The sequence below is a fragment of the Silurus aristotelis genome, assembly GCF_946808225.1.
Source record: "Silurus aristotelis genome assembly, chromosome: 22".
Classification (NCBI taxonomy): domain Eukaryota; kingdom Metazoa; phylum Chordata; class Actinopteri; order Siluriformes; family Siluridae; genus Silurus; species Silurus aristotelis.
In genome coordinates this window covers 2,174,412-2,181,888 of record NC_139595.1, presented here as the reverse complement: position 1 = coordinate 2,181,888, position 7,477 = coordinate 2,174,412, and the positions used below count along the sequence as shown (strand labels likewise).

The following is a 7,477-nucleotide window of genomic DNA, read 5'->3' as shown; positions in this document are numbered from 1 at the left end:
AGACACAAAGATGTCCAAACACTCAGAAACACTCAATAACTACTGCCTCTCCCAGCAGGGATCGTAGTCATATTCTCAGTCCTAAACGGCGGCCTATCAGAGAAAAATGTGGACTATAAGCTGTAGAATTCTGGGCATAGTCCATTTAATATGAGACCACTTAAAATTGAACAAGAAGCAAACGTAATTTATTGCTGTGTGATTCATTTTTCTGTTATTTCCAATTAGAAAGACGCACAAGTTTAAAATAAGGCCATGTACAAACAAGTGATTTATACAATGTTCACAGAGTTCACACAAAAAATGCGGAGGCACTTAAACAGTAGGGTGAAATTTGGAGCTCAGCCAAAAACAGGTCATATAGCTATTAAAAAAGGGTTTTATTATAGTATGTTGAGTATTTTGGTTTGTTAAAGAATAAAATACAAGTGTATGGTCAAGATGCTTCTAAAATCGAAAGTGGCACAGTAACATGTTGGGTAAATAAAGTTAATCTCAGTTTGTTTGGTTTTTATGTTTAGATTTGACCGGACCAGTTGAATTTAATGCCCAACTAGAATAACAACTAGACAAAGCAGATCCATTTTTTTACAGAAAGCTGCACCAAGGCCAAATATTTTAAGACCTTAAATACAGCTTGCCAACATACTTCATATCTTCGGGACTTTGTTATTCAGCCAAAACATGCTGTGCAGCTACATGTTGAGTTTATAGCTTCATTACAATAAGTTGGATATTGAAAATGTTTTATACATTTATTAACTTTATTAGAGAAGCGATCCTTCAAGGCTAGCTGTGCTAAATATTGAGACATATTTCTTGGGACCACACAGCTATTGATATACTAGAAAAAAAATATTTTGAAGGAGTTTCCAGTGGCTTTTGGGACTACCAATACAACTAACCATTAAAATCAACCAGATAAGCTGATGTTCTGAGAGAAACCGATCCAGGGTGGACTACTATACCATGATGGACACTACACCAGGGTGAAAAGGCTTATGTTTTTAGACCGATTATCATTTGCAGTTCCATATTTATGTGTAACATGGTTCAAAATCTCTGTGACTTCAACCAAATGGGTATTTAATGAAAGACCGGGTTATGTAGCTGTTTTGCAAAGCTTCAAAAGTCTTTAGTAGAAAAGAGAATACCAGGTATAAGCTGTAGGCCATGTTATAGCTGATAAAGATCTTAGATTGTTGGAATATGCGATGATGTTTACATGTGGTTAAACCAACCTGTATTTCATGTGTTTGGAGATGCTTTCAGTGTTATTTGGTGTATGAATGAAGAGGATTAACCAAACTAATCCTGAATAACAATGAAACTAAGATGAAGAATAGTGAGATCATCGTTGTTGGTGATCTATTGGGGATTCTTCAATTTTCATATACAATAATGGGACAGAATGGGAACTAGCATGTTGAGAGGGAATTCACCATTTTCATCCATCATCCTTGATATTTTTTAGATTTTAGATCCCTCACCGGTTCTTCTTCATGTCTATCACTCATGTGTTATATAAGATCTGATGTTTATTTATTTAGATGTGTAAATGTCGTGCTTTCGATCGTATATTATTAATGGGAGATGTTGTTCTTTGTTCAACACAAGGCGCCATGACAGGAACGACTGGGCGCGCGCGCGACACAAAATGGCGGCGCGACACGAGCGCGCGGCGGAGGACGGACGCGGAAACGAAACCCGAGCCAACAATGGCTGGGCGAAAACGAAAACGCGGGAACTGGATCGCGGATTTGCACGAGGCGAAGCGTGAAAGTCGTGCACCGTGTCAAACCCTTTGTCGTGCACGCCACTATGTCCGTGCACGACAAAGGGTTTTCGAGGATCAATTGAATTGAGGATCCCTGCGTTTTCGAGGATTAATTGAACCGAAAGCACGTTTCTTTGTGGGTTCACCATAAACAACATACACCATAAAGACCAGCACAAGTGTCCATTGCATATATTGCATTGCACAGAACTGCATGCATGTAGTGCATTTATTTAAAAACTGCAGTATTTTGCATGCAATAAATAAATAGGACATAAAAAAATAAAAATAAAGTAAAAGCAAGGGAAGTGAGCTTGTGCATGCAATTCAAGCATGCTTAAAATGCAATGTATAGGGCTATAAGTATAAGCAATTGTTTTATTCATATTCTTATTTCAGTGTGCAATGGGTTCACTGTTACACCTGTACACACCTTTTGCAATTGTGGGTTTATTATATCTGTAGAACTGCATGATTCATTCAGGTCCGAGTAGACACACAAAGCTAAGCAGAACAAATGCAAAAACCCTCAAACCAAAAACTTATTAGTGGAAATTTCAAACGTCAATAAAAACCTTTAAAGCTTAAACTATTTAAAGCATTTTGAGCATTTTGTTTTAAGTGGACGCACACGATGTTACATAAAAAGAGAATATACCATTGAATAATATCATTGCTCGCACACTGGAGCATGTTATTCAGATAAGAAGCATCCGATCTGGCCAATGTCAAGACTATTGTTAGGCTATTAGAGAATTAAATGTTTGGCATGCATGTCATCTACTGCTGCCTTTTTGGAATATACAGACCTTTGTCCTCATGAACCGGGTCAAAAGTAAAAAAAAAAAAAATAATTCACCTGTTAATGAAAAACAGGGAATGAAGCACCTACAAGTCACATTTCGGCAAAGCTCAGTTACACCAGCATTGCTCATTCCTTCTCCTTTAATCTCATTATGCACATCTTTTCTGTGCTCATGTGTCTACTCAAAGCTCAAAGCACATTATAATAATGGATTGGAATAGTCTTAAGCGTCATTATCATGGATAAAAATGGGCCTATTAAAAGTGCAGGATGATGAAACGCAGTTTCTGTTCATCATTCAAAGTTGTAGTTCTTACACATGCTCGAAAACGTAACATGATCATTTAATTAGTAAATGTTTCTTTAATGAGGATGGCAAACTTCTTGTCAGTCCCAACCCCCCTTCAAGCCTACACAGCTTATACCATAAACCGGATTGCTTGGGGTGTGGTGATGTGGGGGGTTACGGTGGATGGATGGAGGTAGACCAAAGCGAGAAGATAAAGACAAAGGGGAGGGAGTGGACTCTGAACGTTGTGGGAGGGCCAACATTTGAAAAGTTCGCCTGCATGGATTTTTTTTAAACATTCATGACTAGCGATAAAGCATTTAAGTTAAATAAATAAAGATGTCGCTTTAAGATAATTGTTGAGTTTAAAGTGCATTAAGTCGGATATGCCTGATTTGTCACTGATTGTGGATTAAACACTGTGGTTAGAAAGAGGGAAATAATTCTTAATACTTTGCATAGATCATAGGGAAATATGCAAATTGCACAATACGACAAACACATTTACATATTGGTAAAATAAATGCAATGTTTGTAAATTGTTTAGGTGAAGACATGTTTTAATAAAAAACTGAGTCTTTAAGAGTAGTCGTTCCTGGCTGGCTTCGGTCTCCCTAAATGCACCCTTCCTCCTTTGATTGTAACCCGATGCCCTTGGGAGCATGCAGCCGAGTGCAGGAGGACTCATTAAATATGCATTATAATTAATGGGCAGTGAGAAGACATAGAGGCCTCATAGTTCATTAACACAGTCTGTCAAAAATTATATCATTGTTTAGCCTTAGATCTGGGCAACCGTCTTATATTTATCAGAATCAGAATTTATGACTCCTAAGTTTAAAAAACAAAGACATTAGCTATTAATTAACATTAATAAAGCTTATATAAATATTAACACAGACATATTTAAGGTTTTGATAGTACGAGCTGTTGATGAGTTAAACATTGCCTTTAGAGGTCTACTGGAACAAAGAGGTCAATGAGACAACTGGCTGTGGGGTTTCAGGAGGAAATGAATCACTGAGCGGACTCTTCCATGTTATACTCTCCCAAATTCTTTAACGCCCTCAGAGGAGGGTTATTGGGTAATCGGGAGACCCTGGAGACCTTCAGTGCTCACCATCTGTGCCAGACAGAGTGTAATTAGTGGGAGTGAACCTGGTAAACATTCCCAAAACTGGCCAACACAGAACAGAAGGGAGGCAAGACACTAAGGGCTTCTATAAATAACATAGTAAGGACATATACAATACACGCATTTATACCAATATACATTATCACCCAACTTGGTGATGCTATAGTGAAGGACACTCAAGTCTTAATCATACATACTCTATTTCACGTTACACCTTTATGATATGTACAAAATTTCTTAACATTTAACCAAAATGCCCGCTTCGACACAGTTGTTATAGTTTTATAATTCATTTAATGCGGCGAACAGAAGTATAGGCCTTCGCTTAGCTTCGTAAAAAGTTGCGGGAGATTTTGTTAGGCATATGGAAAACATTGTCTGAAGACACAAACGTTGGCACATGCTAGCTGGCTGTAGGGTTGCCAGATTGTTTATGCTTCGTTGAATTCACTTCCCATTCTATAGGCAGCACCTAGAAATGTTTTGTTAGCTGTGGATACTGTGTTAGCAGTGAAGACATAATGCATTTCATCTCCTGTAAATGCAGTTCAGAGTAACAGAAACTAAATATAAGTTTTAAGAGTTGCAATGCATGCTGATTACTAGCAAACTAGCAAGCTAGCAAACTCACTAGCCTGAAACAACAAGAAAGTAAATGAACAATCGATATACCATCTAATTTTCACAGCTGGATGACTTTATTTCCAGCCAGATTAGGTATTATATAAATAAACTTTAATTATATAAGTCTTATATAAAATCTTATGCTAGCACATGACTTGTGCTGCATCCATTTCAGACCTGCTGTGGTAGAACATGAAGGATCCCTTCAAAGGCCATCAAATTGATTAATTTCATTAGACCTGAACTTCTTATGTCTTCCAAACGGGACAGACCAAAAATACGGGATTTATTTCCCTGCCCATACACAGAAACAAAGTAAACAAGTAGAAATTTGATAACAGTATGATTGTGATGTATTGTATAACATTATCGACACATCTACTACGATGCAGAGCTTTTACACAATCCGCACATCATTAAAACATACGTTTAAGACGTTGTCATATGGGAACACATTCAATCTGGCAACATTGCCTGGCACTGGAGACGTTCAGTTAATCAAACAGCTTCTATCGGTCTTTTACAGAGGCCACGTGCCCAGAGGCCGATGTGGAGACATGGTGCTGGCTGGGACATGCCGTTTCCTTACACACAATGAAAACAGGAAGCACTCACTGCCTCTCTGCACAAACTTGATAACCTGAAAAGCTCTGTACAGAAAAGGGACTTTTAAAATCAGGCATAGATGTGAGGTGGGAGAACAGTGCACAGAACGAAACTATTCTTTCACTAGACAACAAAAAACCCAAAAAGTCAGAAATAGGTTTTGACGTTACCTAATGTGTTATTTAACCACCCCAAGGCCTGTTTTGTGTATCCATGTACAAATGCTAAAAAGTATAAATGGTGAATATGTTCGTATTATGAACAAATTACACATAAACCTTTGTGGTAGCATCACTATGTCCTCCTACTATTCCAAAAAATCTGGCTAGCTAGTTACATGCTAGTAAACTAGCCCAGGTTCTGCTGCAGGTCATCACAAGTAAATCAAGGATTGGTATTGCTATATTTTCGGTAGACAAAATATAATGGTATCTCTTGTAATCACTACTTTGAATTTGTTCAACATTAGCATTATTCAGGCTAGCTAGCAACAAAGCTTAGCGTTTGAATTACTTATTTTTAAAGAAGGTTTCCATTTAAAATTTTCACAGCACTCTTTTTGGAAAGGTGTTTTGTGTGTGTTTAATGCAACCAATACATGATAAATTACCCTCCTGTAGATACAGTATCATAACATTTAAACAGCACAATGAGTCACGTTTCAAATTTCCTAGCTAGGTGTGAAGGGTTGGCTAAAGTTTACACACACGCCACATTCCAGTTAGAATTCCTGTTCTTCCAGCTGCAGACAAAGGTGTGAGTGTGCTTTGCAGCAGCTGGAAACAGTAAGCGAAAGCAGAAAGCCTAGACAGAACAACAAAAAAATAAGTTAGTGCACATTCCCATGAATTCACCCCTGAGTCACACATGTCTTTGCACAGAGACCTAATTTTAGTACACATTTCAAAGACCTTTTAACTTTTAGTAAGCACCAAATGTCATGTAAAAAGCATTCCAATTCCTGGAGGTATTTGACCCCTAGTTAGTCTTTTGTAGACAAACAGAGATAAATTGAATAACATGGAATGAAGGAAAGAAAGTAAAAGGAGCATCACTAAGCCTAACTAGGGCAGGCTATCTAAATCCCATTTGACTCTATAATGAGAGATCCATAAAAAAGAAGCAGGTTAATTAAATCCATTCTGACTGTGTGTTGCACCAGTTTATCAATTCATCTCCAGGGGAGGAACCTCAACCGGGAAAAGCTAGCAGGACGCGCTGCAGACGAAAACTGATCAAGGAGTGGCACCAACACAATGCAAAATTATGAATCACAACCAACGTCTAAAGATGCAGGGGCATGCTGAGTGCTTCAATGAGAAATCGCATCATAAGCTAGTATTCTTCAGTCATACAGAAATGCAATTAAATCAGTTCTAAAGTCAATATTTAAAACACATGACAAGACTGAGTATAAACAGGGTCAGATCCAGATATGCTGTCTATTTGGTCTGAATATAATAAAATCGTGAGAAGTTTTTTTGTAGCTTCAGTTCTGATCTAAGTCAGATCTGGGCTTGGTATCAGTATTATTCGAATAAAAATGAAAGCAATAATAAAAACAGGTTTAAAACAGATTGCAATCACTTAAACAGGTTCTAGTCGAGAAGCTTTTATTGTCATTTCTACCTAATATTGCTGACACAGTACACAGTACTCCAGAACCCTGATGCTACATTAAACAACATAGAGCTACATCACACAACATAAAGCTACGTAACAGAACACAGAGGAAGGACTAAAGTGAGTGTCATTGCCACATAAAGTGCATCGTGTGCAACCGAGTGCAAACAGTGCAGACAATTTTTTTATTTGAATGCCTACATTTTCGTGTAAACATATCTGTTTCAAAAATCAAAAATTGGTAACTAAAACCCTCCCGATTAGTGAAACACACGCTCCATGAATGCCGGCGAAGACGCCTTTACCAATGTGCAAGATTCATTTTAATGTAACTTTATTGATAAAAATACAAAAAATTAATTGGGTGAACGTAATGAGCTGAACTGCGCTATATATTAACATGAAACGCAGCCATTGAATTTCATTGTAAATGCATGTGATACTTATAATACAATCCAGATACAAGATGCATGAAATGTCTGGGTCTCAGTTCTCTGTAGAATATAGCCAGAGCTTATGCTTTTAGCATAATTGTTCCTCCTGTGTGGTTTTAGCTGTTAATTAGCTGATTAGCTCTCAGGCTGAGATGGCTGGCTTCTGGACACTCTCTGAGGAATG

The 7,477-nt window shown here is 37.7% G+C and overlaps 1 long non-coding RNA gene across 1 annotated transcript; it reads left to right on the top strand.

Moving 5' to 3' along the window:
• The first annotated feature begins 712 nt into the window (after positions 1-712).
• On the top strand, positions 713-3,227 carry LOC310717426. Its single transcript, XR_014530837.1, has 2 exons — positions 713-989; positions 1,618-3,227. It is a non-coding gene; the product is annotated as an uncharacterized lncRNA (long non-coding RNA).
• Positions 3,228-7,477: the final 4,250 nt, after the last annotated feature.